Source organism: Bicyclus anynana, chromosome 3 (genome assembly GCF_947172395.1).
Source record: "Bicyclus anynana chromosome 3, ilBicAnyn1.1, whole genome shotgun sequence".
NCBI classification, from domain to species: domain Eukaryota; kingdom Metazoa; phylum Arthropoda; class Insecta; order Lepidoptera; family Nymphalidae; genus Bicyclus; species Bicyclus anynana.
Genome location: NC_069085.1, coordinates 17,304,515 through 17,321,177, shown reverse-complemented (window position 1 = coordinate 17,321,177; position 16,663 = coordinate 17,304,515). Strand labels below are relative to the sequence as shown.

Genomic DNA, 16,663 nt, shown 5'->3' with positions numbered 1-16,663 from the left:
AGATAAGATGTCTGTGTTGAATCTAGGGTCAGGCCTGTTTGTTTTGTATTTGTTAAGTGTAAATATTCGTATTTGCAATATTATCTGGAATTAAATAACTCTTTGAAGGTTGATCCATTGTACTTAGAAGGTAGTTGGAAATGGATACTTAGGTACATCTAGAGCAGAGGTTCCCAAACTTCATTTTCTCATAGACCACTTTCAAAATATAGCTGGTTGCGGTGGACACCCTGCAGCTATTACATTACTATTTCCCAAAATTCGAAAAAAATATGTAACATCTAACTATGGAAACTTTCGTTGCGGTTCAGTTCCAAAAAAACAAAGTTATCACATTTCGAAAAAGCAAGAATTAATTACTGAATTAAATTAATTTATTGTGTTGTGAGTTAATGTGAATGAAAAACGTGCTTCCATCCAACTTTACATCTACTTTTTATTTAGAAAACGCCCCATTTAGTATGAATCTAGATATAATTTCATGGACCCTTGCTTACGAGCTGTGAACCCCCATTTTATGTCAACGTAGACCCCAGTAGAGTCTCCTGTGGACCCGGACCACTTTGGGAACCAATGATCTAGACTAGAGACTAGCCAACTATTATGGTATGGATTGTATACGATATTAGTATACCTAGGTCTAGCAGAGAACTATTCAGGCACGTTTTGTTGGAAAATAAACTAGAAATGCCAAAAAATATGACTTATACTACGATTCAGGCAACTTTTAGTTGAAGAATATGCTAGAAATGGCAAAATGTGTGGCTGAACTTTCAGAAAAATAATCAGTTGCATATTTTTTTTACTTTATTTTTACACTGCAAAACAAAAAGGCGGCATTGTCGCTTCATAATGATATCTTCCAAACAACCTTATGTTATGGAAAATAATATTACGTTAGACCTATACGAGTAAGATATATTAAACTCAGTATAACCCTACGTAAGCTTTATGTCGAGTACATAAGCACTCAAGAAAATTAATTACATACATGTACAATGTATGTAATTAATTATTTTATTGAGAGCAGTGATAGCCTAGTGGATATGACCTCTGCCTCCGATTCCGGAGGGTGTGGGTTCGAATCCGGTCCCGGGCATGCACCTCCAACTTTTCAGTTGTGTGCATTTTAAGAAATTAAATATCACGTGTCTCAATCGGTGAAGGAAAACATCGTGAGGAAACCTGCATACCAGAGAATTATCTTCTCTGCGTGTGTGAAGTCTGCCAATCCGCATTGGGCCAGCGTGGTGGACTATTGGCCTAACCCCTCTCATTCTGAGAGGAGACTCGAGCTCAGCAGTGAGCCGAATATGGGTTGATATGGGTTGATGACGATGTACAATGTGAGTGTTGCTAATAATAATATAGAATTCTCAGCGAAATGATAAGATTACCCACAAAGTTGGTCGTTGGGGTTATTTTCCAATAATTAAGTGTGAATTAATTAACTTAGGTATACTAAGATACCTCAGTTTATGTATGCACCTATTTATCTATACTGATAGTATAGACAGCTTAAAATTCTTCTGCCAATAGAATGCCACGTTATTTGTGAGTGTCATAGACTATATTTATCTCTGTATTTCCACGGAAACAGGTAGGTACTACTAGGGTGAAACCGCGTCTGTTTATAAAAGCACGCAATACTTATTTTCCAGTGTGTATGTTTGATACTCCATAACGCTGAAAATACTAAATTGATCTGTCGATAGATTGAGCTTGACCTTGGATTAACAAACAAGAGCCTCAATAGATAACGATATGAGCCGTTGGACTCATCGGGTGGTGGTTCGATTCCCGCCTCGTTGCTCTATTGTCGTACCCACTCCTAATACAGTAGACTAGTTGGAGGGGAATGGGGATATTAGTCATATTTAAAAGATATGGCAAATATTCTTTAAAAAGAAAACAGGCATCTACTCCGGAAAAGCCAATGGTTGCCAGAATTATAAAAATAGAATTTCACGTGAACGGAGTCGCGGGAATACGCTAGTAATAGAACAATTTTGTTTTTAACGTAACCGTCCACATACGTAACGTCTCGTCTCCAAAGGTAAAGCTAGAGTTGGGTATATCTGAGTCTACAGGGATTTAAGTTAATCAAATCATCATCGAATACAGAGCCATTTATGATCGTACAACATTTTCGACTCGTCACATATCTGGCCCATTAGCTCAGTTGGTTAGAGCGTCGTGCTAATAACGCGAAGGTCGCGGGTTCGATCCCCTCATGGGCCACAATTTTTTTTTTAAAGTACCTAAGTTGGTAAAGTATTTTAAGTATTGACTTTCTTTCCATTCAATTATCAATAGGGCGAAAAACAGTTTTAGTTTTTCACTAAGAGTTTTGCTGATGATAGAGTTAGAGAGAGTTATTAGAGCTGATGATAGAGTTACATAGAGTTAGATAGAGGTATTACTTGTTTATAAATAGAGTATTGGCTAAGGGTGTGTAGAGAAAAAAGCTTCGCTCTCCATGATATTTTATACCATAAGATAACTTATATACAGTGTGCTCGAGAGTATTTCCCATAACTCTAGGTTATTCTACAAGGAAAATTAATTATTTTGTAAATAGATCTTAAGTTGTGTCCTTTATATCGAATCCTTATATTATGTTACTAACTGACCTAGCCAAACTTATTCATGATAAATATCATGAAGTAGCTTACTAATGAAGTGCGAAGTTCCAGTTGCAATACCTCGTCGATATTGACAGTCTTACTATTACGATTATGTATTTTAAAATGCAAGGATAGATAAAGGCGTGGGGTAGGTAGGGTAAGGTAGGGGTAGGGAAGTGCACGTAAGTCAAAGCTAAGCTTGACCGGGTCCGCTAATACCCTACATTTTTACAGAGCAAGCAATACGTAAGGGTACTTTATTTTTTGGCATTACATGAAAATGATTTTTCTAGGATATTTATCACAAAGAATTCATTAAAAAAATAAGTAGCAGCTTTTTTATCATTTTAGATATTATTGATATCATTAAAATTGATAAAATTAGTCTTAAAGATCGAACAGGTAGCTACTAAACAAAGTAAAAGTAATAGAGATAACATTTTTTATCAGTTTGATAAGCATATATTTTTTTTATTTATCTGTATGACACAGATATAGGTACCGTAAAATATCTAGATACAACTAAAGTACCGACTAAAATTAAAACTGTATGATAGAGACGATCTCTTACGAGTAGCATTCCATGGGTTCACTCTGCCGGGTCCATCGTGTGACCCATAACAGAAAACGCTAAAAGCGAATACTTCTTTAATCCGTGGTGTGGGGTGTAAATACCCTTTCAAACAAAAAAAGAATTATTCAAATCGGTCCAGGCGTCTTCGAGTAATCAGGTAACATAAGTACAAGAAAAACATGCAGACGAATTGTGAACCTCCTCATTTTTTTGAAGTCGGCTAAATATAGGAACTCTTCAAACTGAGCACGTTGTGACCTGGGTATAGAGATAAGGAACTCCTTTAAAATTAGCTAATGCTTCCCTTCTCCGCTCGAGTTACTCCGTTCCACAACCCGTTCGTATCTCTAGAATTTGCTGAAGTTCTAGCGAGGCTTAAAAGCAGGTTATAGAGAGATTCTGCTGGTATTTCTCTCTCTTCTACGGGATATAAGCTAATCACATAGCCATTTTAGGTTCGAAACCCTAAAAATGAACTACATTTTTCCGAACCTCGAAAACAAAAAACGGAAGCTATATCAGATCACCTTGTTGTCCGCCTGTTCGTTTGTCAAGAACCTTATATCAAGTTTTTTATTCTTTTAAAAATTTTAACCGTTCACTCAAGTCTAACTAATTTTAATGAATCTGTACGGAACCCTCGGTTAGCTAGTCGGTTTTTTAGTTAGTTTGTTTGCTAGAATATATTATTAACTCACTTTTATAATGTGGTACAAAATAAATTGTAAAGTCCGTATATTGCACCATAAACGATAAATTGCAATATCAGTTAGGTACGTGAGTGAGTGCGAATAACCGGCGCAAACCGGCCCGCTATCTGGGGTCAGGGGTCGGAACAGGCGACCCCGCACCCACTCTGCAACGCCATAAGTGGTCGCTGATAACGTTAATATGTAATAAATTATGCCTATGTGTTTATTTGTTGAAAACAGTTTTAATTGGGACAGAATTGGGAACCTTGGATAGTTAATTTGACAGTTATTGAATTGATAAAAATTGGTTGTTGTTTGTTTAGTTTGTAAACAGTTTAAAAATAATCACACTAATATTTTTTAGGCGAAAGTTTGTGTGTAAGTGTGTATGTTTGTTCCTCCTTTGCGATTCGCCTACAAAAGCGATTTGGCTGAAATTTGATTAATAAAATTGATATTTTTTATCCCGGAAAAATCCAAATTTTTTTTTATTGTTTACAAGTTAGCCCTTGATTACAATCTCACCTGATGGTATATGATGGTAGTCATGATGTAGTCTTAGATGGAAGCAAGCTAACTTGTAAGGAGGAGGATGAAAATCCACACCCCTTTCGGTTTCTACACGGCATCGTACCGGAATGCTAAATCGCTTGGCGGTACGTCTTTGCCGGTAGGGTGGTAACTAGCCACGACCGAAGCCTCCCACCAGCCAGACCTGGACCAATTAAGAAAATCTCAATCTGCCCAGCCGGGGATCGAACCCAGGACCTCCGTTTTATAAATCCACCGCACATACTACTGCGCCACGGAGGCCGTCAAAAATTCCCGTGGGATATGTGAAAAACTAAATTCCACGCGGACGAAGTTGCGAGAGTTCGCTAGTATTAAATAATAGTACATACAGACATATAAAAAATTTGATCGTTCGCTTTGTTTGTTACTTGCAGAGGTAGAGAAAGATTAGTAATGTAGGTAAGTAGATTGTTACTTAGTCTCAAGGTATGGTGCAAAGCATACGTCTTCAAAGATTTGGTCCGCATTGAGTTCCAGTTTTTTTCATATGAAACAAAGCTTACTTATATAATATGTTATTTGTAAGTAGCCAAAAACACAATTTTTTTTGCATTCTAATTTTTCAATACAGTTTTCAGTCTTACAACAATAAATCATTATATTACTGTTTATATAATGATTTATTTATTTTGCTATCATCCGCGAAAAGTCGACGAACCCATGCGACAACGTCACTCAGGTCCGACAAAATACTCTCTACGTACGTTTCACCCCGAAACCGGAGCATCCTCAGGAGATGTTGACTCTACAACGTGCAATTGCAATTGCACTTTGCAAAAAAATTACTGTTTCTTAAAATAAAAAGATTTTTGAAATATATCACTAAAACTAGTACCTAGGTATATATTTGTAGTACATTGTAGGAAAACGTAATAACTTTCGTTCATTATCATCAGTCAGAAGTCAGAACAGAGTAGTGTACTAACTTCTCAGACTCTGAGTTATCTTACTGACAACTTTATCTTTTTAATTAAATTGGTCGACTAAGCATATAAAAGCAGTGTTTTCACTAGACGATTATGAAATGTGATAAAGAGATGAGACAAGGTATATTTACAAAAAGGGCCAACGCCCTCTGCTATATTTAGGTGTCTCGGATTCCATTCAGTCGTTTTATATTTCTGTTTACATCTCACTGCAATACTTAGGTATCAAGGAATGCATAGACAATAGAGTAGGTAAGTAACTAAAGAAACTATGAAGTTTCAGTGAAATTAAATTAACTAACATCATCTTAGATAGTCATAAAATCGAAAAATCATTTATTACGTTACTTGATTACTTGATCTACCTATAACTGCTTATAATTCAGTCAAATAAGACTTTGCAAGTTACAATAATTCCCATAGAGTTAAAAATTGGTATGAATGTTCAGAATACTACTATAAAAAATTGTGAAAAGTCCCCATCAATACCCCTTGTGCAAAAACTTTTATTGATGGTGAAAGTTTGCAAAAATAGGTATTTCGAGTTTTTCAGCTAAAGGGTGAGTTTTACAGCTCCTTAAAAATAGTTTAGACAAAGATTGTAGATCATTCGCTTCTCTACAAAAAATCTCACAACACTTTTTTTCATAAGTATTGCCGTTTCCGTGACAGGTACAACGGTTGTAATAATTTAAAAAAATATTTTATTATCTTTATAAAAAAATTAAACATCAAGCCACACCCAACGCAGAGCCACAAAATAGTCTTTGATAAAATTCTTTCATGATAACTACTATCTCCCAGTTTACCGAATCGAGATACTCCAAACCTAATGCAATATACAGTAAAACACTTGTAACAAACGTGTTTGATAATAAATTATCCACCGTATAGTATATAAGGAATTGAGAGCCTGCGATGGCGAGACAAACCACATTTTATGAAAGCTTTTTTTTTCTTTATAAGTTAATCCTTGACTACAACCTCCCCTGATGGTAAGTGATGATCCAATCTAAGATGGAAGTGGGCTAACTTGTTAGGAGAAAGATGAAAATCCACACCCATTTCGGTTTCTACACGACATCGTACCGAAACGCTAGGCGGAACGTCTTTGCCGTTATGGTGGTAACCAACCACGGCCGCAGCCTCCCATCAGCCAGACCTGGACTAATTATGAAAACCTGAATCGGCCCAGCTGGGAATCGAACCTAGGACCTCCGTCTTGTAAATCCACCGCACATGCAACTGCGTCTCGGAGGCTGAATATTTTTTCAGCTTTACTACTACTGTAAGTCGTGGAATGTGTTACAGTCTGCCACGAAGCTAAGGATCTGACGACAGGAAACAGGATTCCTTATGATATCCTGTAGAAGATATCAAAAAATTTGGACAATGGAGAATCTGCTGACCTCTTGAGTAACTTTAGTGGACAAACACAAAAATTACCCATTTTTTTTTTAATTTTAGCAGCTATTGATAATGATTCTCAAGACACGTGATTCTGTATTCTCGTATCCACTAATTAATTGATTGATAACTGATGAAATCGATTTTCGTTATAATTTGGCTTTCGTAATATGACAAATGCAGTTATTATTGATTTGATATTAATTATAATAGGTGGCTAATAAACCAATCTTAGTGAATAGGCCAGCAGGACCCTAGAAACCTACGTATATTTTCTAAACCTACCTTCCGAAGCCACCACGGTCTAATATCCATAATAGACTGCAATACCGACTTCTTACTTATCTTCTATACTTATAATAAATCTGTAGAGAGGTCAATTCTGTACATGAAATATATTTCCAAAATAACTATCAGGGAGTGATTAGTGGTCGATACTGATGCAATCAGTAAAATTTTTGACTGTCTGTCTGTATGTTCTTTATAGAAACAAAAACTACTCGACGGATTTTAACGAAACTTGGTACAAATATTCTTCACACTCCTGGGCAGGTTATAGTATACTTTAGATCACGCTACGATCAACAGGAGCAGAGCAGTGAAGGGAAGTGTTCGGAAAACGGGAGAAGTTACTCAATTTATTAGTTGAGATTAATCATATACTCAGAAATATTGTAGTGCACAAGTGTGTGCGGAAGCACAGGTGTACTTTGTATTCCCTTACTCTCATAGCCTTCGGACGACAGGCCAAGACGACCAGAGATCAGGCGCAAGACCGATTACTTGCTCTCCGAGGCACGGGGGTGTACGAACACCGTCAGCTTTCCAACTCCAGGCTGCTGTTAAGATTTATCTTGGCATAAAAATGCCAATAACGTAATTTTTTTTATTGGTCTGAAAAAAGGGGGGGTGTTGTAAGTTGGACGTGTCTGTCTGTCAGTCTGGCCGTGGCACCATAGTTCCCACACGGATGAAGCGATTTCAATTTAGTCTTTTTTGTATAAAAGGCGACTTACGGGCGAATGTTCTTAGACATATTTGATGAAAATTGGTTGAGCCGTATATAAGTTGTGGACGTTAAAAGCGGTGAAGAACAACCGAATACTCGATATATAAAATATACTCGACTGGCGACTCAAGTGAAAGCGCACTAAAAGAGAATATCGATAGTGTAATTAATAATTTCATATCATTCGGGGGTTTTAAAAATTTTAAATTTCTTAGAATGATGTAAGTGTGGCTATTGCAGGCTCTCGTTGTATCTCTTTCTCTGTGAAAATTACCATTTCGGGCGTTTCCAAGGCGGGCTGATAACAGTATTTATTTATCTTTGATAATGTATCGCTCAAGCATTCTTAACGTTTACTTTACAAACTCAAGATTATTGTTATCATTAGTATTTAAACGCAACGTTTTGCATAACGTTTTAAACGAAATACTGTATGTATTAACAGAATTTAAAATTATAACTCTGTCATTTATTCATATACCTACATTTCAAAAAAATAGAGAGCCTTATAGTGAATGAAATATGTATTCGTTTTAACATTACTTACTTTACATGAAAATGTTTTTGGTGCTACTAAAGAGATCACCATAATTTGTTACATTTTACTACCGGACACCTGCGATTTCGTCCATTAAAATACCGATTAAGCTTTTGTATTAGACTATTTTTAAAGATAAAATGGTTATAATAAGATAACGCCCTCGCAGACTTTTTTGTAGGTTTTAATAACAGCGCACACAGTGCATTTTTTTTATAATATGGCCAAGAGATTAGGCATAGGCAGTGTTATCGATAGTCAATAAATAGTTTCCAACTTCCCAAGCGGCTGCTTTCGACACATCAACATTTATCATCATATTTCAATTATATTACACAAAATATTGACAAATTACATACCAAAACTTTCCTCATAAATCACTTAATCTATTAGTGAAAACCGCGTGAAAAACCTTGGTTTGGGTTTATCGCGAACGGACCGACGCGGTGGACAACTTTGTTTGATAGTGTACCTACAGATATTAATGAAATCATGAACATTACTACTGCAATTTCATATAATGATGGTACAGTATTAGATACAGTTGCAATCATCATCATCATCATCATCATCATCATCATCATTAACAGCCGATGGTCGTCCACTGCTGGATCTACGCCTCTTGCATGGACTTCCAAACACAACGGTCGCAAGCCACCAACATCCAGCAATCCGCTTGATGACCTCGGTCCATCTAGTGGGGGTCAACCAACACTGCGCTTTCGGGTGCTGGGTCGCCATTCCAGCACCTTGCCACCCTAACGTCCATGGGCTCTTCGAACTACGTGGCCTGCCCATTGCTACCCGCTGAGCTATGTCAGTTGCAATATAGTTTTATAATACGGGCTACAGACATGCAGTTATAGTACAGTCGAACTGTTCAGTTAAAACGTCCTAATTGTGTCCCTTATGTGTCTAAGTAAGTTTATTTTATATAATAACTTATCGTAATTGTGAACTCGCCGTCCTCACAAAAACGTCAAGTTTATACCCGCTTGCCTAGGAGATGCCTATTCAAGTCAAGAGTGAATAGGCATCTCCTAGGCAAGCGCGTTCCACCATAGGCTGCATCACTGCTTACCATCAGGCGTGATTGCAGCTAAGCGCTTGCTTATACAAAATAAAAAAAAAATAAAAAAAAAAAAAAAAAAAATGAGGACGGCTATTTATGTACCTAATTATGTAACACTTTTTGTATTTTGTACAATAAAATTAAAAAAAAAAAACGTTAGTGTGTAGGCAAAACTGAAAAGTGTACAGTTTTTCTAATGATTTTTATTGAAATTTCTATGAGAGAAAACTGTTCAGTTCAACTGCGTACTTAAAACTGAAGGTTTGTAGCCCTTATAACGTGGAAAAGCAACATTATAATGTCCGAAATAACCGGGGATTGAAACTTGGGGGGAAAACAAAAGCCAAACACCGGTAGAAGATACTCGTAGATATTGTTTTTGATTAACACAGACAGGTGTAGTGCATCTGGTATCGCGCTATCTAGTCTATCACATTAATAACAAACAGCTATCACTATCAGCCATATCACGCGTGATACGATTGACAAAATAATCAGCACACGAGAGTGCCGCGTGATGGAATGTTTCATACTATCATTATAATAATAACAATTATTACGTATTTTTGTGTCGTAATTAGAGTTGCTCTTGATTTATGAGCGGATTTACGGCCATTTTGAAAGCGCATATGAAGTGCCAATACACCATCCATACATCCATAAAGCCGACAATCCTCTAGGAAACCTTCCATGCACTCTACCTACTGTAAAGAAAAACTAAAATCAAATCAAAAAGAGAACATCGAAATCAATTCCAGGCCCTTATGGCATCCCTTCATCATCATCATCATCATCATTAACATTAACAGCCCATGGAAGTCCGCTGCTGGACATGGACCTCTTGCATAGACTTCTAAATACAACAGTCTCGAGCCGACAGCATCCAGCGGCTCCATTCAACACGCTTGATGCCTCAGTCCACCTAATGGGGTTTCAAACACTGCGCTTTTCGGTGCGGTCGCCATTCCAGCATCTTGGGACCCAACGTTCATACCCATGGTTCTCCGAACTTGACATGTGCCTTCCTTATACTAATACAAAAAATGTGTATCCATCCATAAACATCTCTTAAACATATTCAATAAGATTTGGTCAATCTAACAAACACAATTTCCAAAAACATTTTTAGAAAATTATTAAATAAAAGAAAATTAATCAGAATTATAAGAGACATTTATTCAAGAATATTTCAGGCTCAATCACCAAAGGGTTTTCCCGGGATTTCTAGATGCAATGCATTACTTGGCGAAAGTCTGAAAGTCCAAACTCAAAACAGTCGTCTCACCGTGTCGCAGCAAAAACAGGACAAAGTTCCCAAATAAAAATAAAACCACGACAATTGTTTACGTTTAGTTTTATCAAAGGCCAATTTGGTTGAGTTAACCGCTGGTAAAGTCAATGCGTACGCCGCTTGTGGCACGTACGCCCTTTGGTCGTTTGTTCTACGGCCCTACGCTGTCTACGAGATCTACGAGTTTGTCGTAGACATGAACCGTAGGATTATTACGAGCCAGTTCACAAAAATACGCTATCCAATTTTAAATAAGTGAATGAAATCATCATATCAGCCGATGGACGTCCACTGCAGAACATAGGCCTTTTGTAGGGACTTCCAAACATCTCGATACTGAGCCGCCTGCATCCAGCGAATCCCTACAACTCGCTTGATGTCGTCAGTCCACCTGGTGGGGGGTCGGCCAACACTGCGCTCACTAGTGCGGGGTCGCCATTCCAGCTTTTTGGGACCCCAACGGCTCTTCGAACTATGTGCCCCGCCCATTGCCACTTCAGTTTCGCAACTCGTTGAGCTAAGTCGATGACTTTGGTTCTTCTGCGGATCTCCTCGTTTCTGATTCGATCACGCAGTGATACTCCTAACATAGCTCGTTCCATCGCCCGCTGTGTGACTCTGAGCCTTCTTATGAGGAGTATATATACCGTTATAGTGTTATTTATATATATCACTGACCATTTTTAATAATATAAAATTAACGAATTTAGACTCGTAATTCTAAAATAATCAATTTATTAATACAATTATCTGATTTTATAGCATAATTTCGAAGTATAAACTTTTTTTTAACGGATGAAATAAAAAAACACATTGAGACAATCTGCTAGGGACAAGACCGTCTTCTGAAAAAACTTCGATTTAATGTAAACTGGCTCTTAAACACATCGGATTATTGCAAAATCCTACTTTCAATCGGTCTCAGTTAAATTACGTAGGTATTTTAATCTGCCTCCAGTTGGTTCAGAGGTTAGAAAATGGCTTCGGATAACGAAGTCCTGGGTTCCATTCCTCGAGATATGTAATACTGAGCTTTCATTTTACAAAGACTTTTTAAGTAAAAATTCTCAGCCCCCAGTTGTGAAGTTGCTTGCTAACCCCCGTGCCTCGGAGAGAACTCTCAGTTATGTTGATGTTTATTTTAATAGGTAGCTAATAAAGACCTAATTCAATAATATGGGTATAATGATGATATGCAACCAAAACAACCCCTAACGCAAGCTTGAAATAACGCAGTACAACAAAGGCCGTTTCCACGAAGCGCATACCGGCTAAGTTAACATAGCGGTATCGAGCAGGCAGCCACTGTCAAGTGCAGGGCCGATCGATGCAAGTTCAAGGTTGGTGCGCGCGCCGCCCGTGACGTCAGCCATTCATGCCCGCAGCCTGCGCCGCCCGCCCTCTGCCAATGTCACCGCCTAACTCATCAGCGCTAGCGGGAATAAAAATTATAACATATATACATATTAGACAGATTTTAGAGCCGTGATAGCCCAGTGGATAGGACATCTGTCTCCGATTCCGGAGGTTGTGGGTTCGAATCTGGTCCGGGCATACACCTCCAACATTTCAGTTGTGTGCATTTTAAGAATTTAAATATTACGTGTCTCAAACGGTGAAGGAAAACCATTGTGAGGAAAAAGCATACCAGAGAATTTTTACAATTCTCTGCGTGTGTGAAGTATGCCAATCCGCATTGGACCAATTGGTGGTTGTAATTAACTCTTTTATATTAATTTTTGAAACGAAACGAAACGAACTTCTTGTGGGAGAGTAAAATTTGGTAACGTAACGCATAACGGCGTCACTGTGTCTGGCTTTCCTTTCTCTCATGCATACGACTTTTGTCGAGCGTCCTGAGGCGCACACTTTACTTTAATTTATTTAATTTACTATCAATAAATAATTAATATTTCAATAAAAGAAGAGCCACGAAATATTTTAATAAAATGTATATACTTTATACGTATATTGTATGTTGTAATAGTTCTACATTATTTCCAGTATCAAAATCGCTACATTCTTGTAACTTGGGCAGCGGTCTAAATACTGCAGAGCGAAATAGCAACGCTGGGGCAAGAGAGGAAATTGTTCAACAAGGAAAATGAGTTTTCGACTGACTCTCGGGAAAATTGCTTTCTAAATAGATAATCTTTTGCTAACAAGATACATGAAGAAAATATAGCTACGTCGTAGATAGATACTTCATTCTATGCACTTGATGATTCATTTTTTATGCACTTGATGCTAGGTAAGTGACGATGAAGTCTTCGTTAGATAAGGCTTACCTGGATAATCATCATTATCGACCCATATTCAGCTCATTGCTGAGCTCGAGTCTTCTCTGAGAATGAGTGGGGTTAGGCCAATAGTCCACCTCGCTGGCCCAATGCGGATTGGTCACCAGTTTATTCTATACCTACCTACCAGACGAGTATCTAAATTGCTTAAGTATGTTTGTCGGTGGGGTGATAACTGGTGTAGCAGATATCTACATCCACACTAACCCTCACATAATTCCGGAGATAATATACAATCCTAAATCATTAACCCTTAATTTGAGTGTGGATTTTCATCCAACTCCTAGCAAGTTAGACCGCTTCCATCTTAAATTGCATCATCACTTACCATCAGGTGAGATTGTAATCAAAGGCACAATAGAGAAACTTTACTCTGTCAGGGGCTTGTAAGGAATTAAGAAAAAAGTTACCTGGGAATCGAACCCAGGACCTAATGGTGAAAGTCAGGCAGTTTGCAAGAGAAGTCGATTTTTGAATGAAAATCCTAAAATATCTATATTTAATTACCTTACATAACAAAGCCTTTCCATACCAAATATTTGAGTAAATGATTTTCTTGAAAATATATTAATTGTTTTAAAATAATTGGACCTTGCTCACAAAATTACCGCCATGTAAAATGGAATGTTGAGTCAACTATTGTTCCGATAGGAGTTTCAATCAAGACTTATAGCGAAAAGCTTTGACCAACTCTTACCTAATACTAGAAACACATTCAACAGACCCACCCCAGTGGCGTGCATTCGATAGATACAAAAATTCACTGCTTACCCACACTGCACACATGTTGAGAATATGTATCGGAGAAGGAATTTTTCGTTTTGTGCAAATCTGTACACATTGTGCTTACCCCAGTTAAATACCCTGTGCACGCCACTGCGTACTCTAGAGGCGTGCCGGAAACCACAGCATGCTATAAAATTCGAGCACCCGACGATGACCCCATTTCTATTTTATTATCATCCCTAACACCCTGTACGATACGGACGATAGATGACCCCATTTCCAATCTATTCCATTTCCATTTGCCCTCTGTAGGGAGGGGATGAAGTTTGTCACCACCCTCTCCTAGAAGTCATCGCGCTAGGCTACATCGGCTAAATCACCCAATGGGACTTTTTACTCTTTATTAAGGGTCGTGTGGAACGGTGGATTCCACCTTGTCGAATCATTCTGACGATACATTCACTAATAATAAACCCTATAATACAATAGTTATACTTATAATTCGTTCCCGAATAGGATCAGTCAAAAGATAACTCATCTCTATACGGCCTTTCTTGATGAGGACTGTTTACCAACAAACAAATTAAAAATGAGGGTATAAATAACTAATCATTTCACGCCTATTAATAATTATAATTGATTTGTACCTAGATCAATGAAAGTAAATTTGATTAATGAGCTTAGAACAATTAGATATGGTTCATATATTTTATATAACATCTTATAAAGAAACCATACATAATTTAAAATAAATAAGTTATGAAATGACATGCGTTTTCTACATACATTTCCAATTTCTTTGTTGGTAAACAGTATCAAGAAAGGCTGTAGTATATTTATACTGAATTAGGATGTGCTGAGTGTCTGAGAGACATTAAAATATTGACGCGTAGGTACCTACTTCATATATTATTTTCTATAGTTGTTGTAATAACAAATTATAACATTACAAATCAAGCCCACCTAGCAAACAGAAAATATTATTCTCATGCCATTTCCAATCTTTCTCCCGTAAGTAAATAATTTCGGGCGAGCGCCGCGCCACCCTCCCCCCCTGGAGCGTGGGCGGCTGACGTCATTCGTCCTCCCCCCCTCAACTTGACATTCGCGGCTCGATCGATCCGCCGCCGGCGAGGCCGACTTTACGCTGTGAATGAAAACCATGAACATTGACAAATACACGGTCTATTCAATCAACGGGCTTCGATGTGAACGAGTTTTATTTTATTCCTTTGATGTTAGTCATTGATGAGCCATCTAACGTACTAAAATAAAAAAGCGGAATTTGGCCAAACTTACCCAGAGTTTTTGATGAGCTTGTTCATTGCAACGCAATATCGGTTAAAAATAGCATGAATACCTTCAAAATATCTTCGTCGAAGATCAAACAACTGCCTTGTTGCTCCAATGGTTAGGCTTCGTATCACTGCCCTGGCCCCTAGGTTCGAGACTCGAGAAGTCGATCAACGAAATACTAAGCTTTTCTTTCGTCTTACATATATTCAGTAACAATTTTCAGCCCGGTATGGGGAAATGGATGCAGGTGGCTCAATATCGTGATGTTTGGAAGTGCCTACAAAAGGCCTGTCCTGCAGTGGGCGTCCATCGGCTGATATGATGATGATGATGATTGGGGAAGTTGGTCATGAAACACCCCGGTGCTTCGGAGAGCACCATAAGTCGTTCGATCCCGGTTGTTTTTGAAATTGATATTATAGTGACAATGATTATATAACCAATAATAAAACTTAAATGCGCCACATCATGACTACCTACCAATTGTTAAATGGTGATAACCTAACAAAGAAAAAGCTTGCCTGAGTATTGTGAGCTCTTCTCAGACCAAGGCACGTTTGAAACCCTCGAAACTTTAATTATTAATATTATTAATAATTAAAGTAATATTATTACATGACGTTTCAAAAGTGCTTGTAAACTAATTCTAATTGAAATAAATTATTTTTGAGTTTGAGTTTGAGTTTTAATTTTGAGTCACGATATTCCCAATTTTTTTGACAGCCTCCGTGGCGCTCGATCCTCGGCTGGACCGATTGAGGTTTTCTTAATTGGGCTAGGTCTGGTTGGTGGGAGGCTTAGGCCGTGGGTACTTACCACCCTACCGACAAAGACAAGCGTTCCGGTACGATGTCGTGTAGTAGGGCAAAAAATAAAAGTAGAGTAGAGTTTAAGACATACAAGACTCACAATCACTCATTACATAACAAAATTAACTACGATTTAGACTTAGAAAACAATAGCTAAATAAAACATACCTAATAACATGTATACGTGGGCACCACATCGAGCGGAGCCTGCGGGTGACGTCACGGGCGCGGTCGAGGTCGGCTAAGGTCACGCGGGGGCGGGGGGAGCGGGGGTGGCGGGGGAGGAAAGGTCACTACCAACGGTACACAACCTTTGTTACATAAAACCACGGACTACTAGCGAAATATTTATTTATTTATTTTTATGAAAAATCAACAGCGTTACCAAGAATACAATTATACAATATTTGCTGTATGTTACAGCCAATTACAGATTTTCCATAGTTAAAACAATTAAAAAAAAGCACAATCTGAGAATACATTCAAGAAAAGGAAATAATGAAAAAAAGAGAGGGAAAAAAAATCACATAAAACGTAGTTAAAACAATTTAAAAAAAAGCACAATCTGAGAATACATTCAAGAAAAGGAAATAATAAAAAAAGAGAAAAAAAATCACATTAAAACGTATGCAGTGAACAATGGTATGAGAAATTGTGTGTGTGTGTGGTTGAGTGTGGTGTGTGCTAACTGATTAACTATTTAGTTTCCGCTAGATGTAAATAAATACAGTTCTACCAGTCATCAAATATTTATTACCTATCAGCTTTTATGTTGTAGGGGAACACGGGGGAATCGGAGCCACGGGGTAGTAAGAATCACTTT

At 37.7% G+C, this 16,663-nt stretch overlaps 1 non-coding gene across 1 annotated transcript; it reads left to right on the top strand.

Annotated features, from left to right (window-relative positions):
• The first annotated feature begins 2,167 nt into the window (after positions 1-2,167).
• Trnai-aau (transfer RNA isoleucine (anticodon AAU)) lies at positions 2,168-2,241 on the top strand. Its single transcript has one exon. It is a non-coding gene; the product is annotated as a tRNA-Ile (tRNA).
• Positions 2,242-16,663: the final 14,422 nt, after the last annotated feature.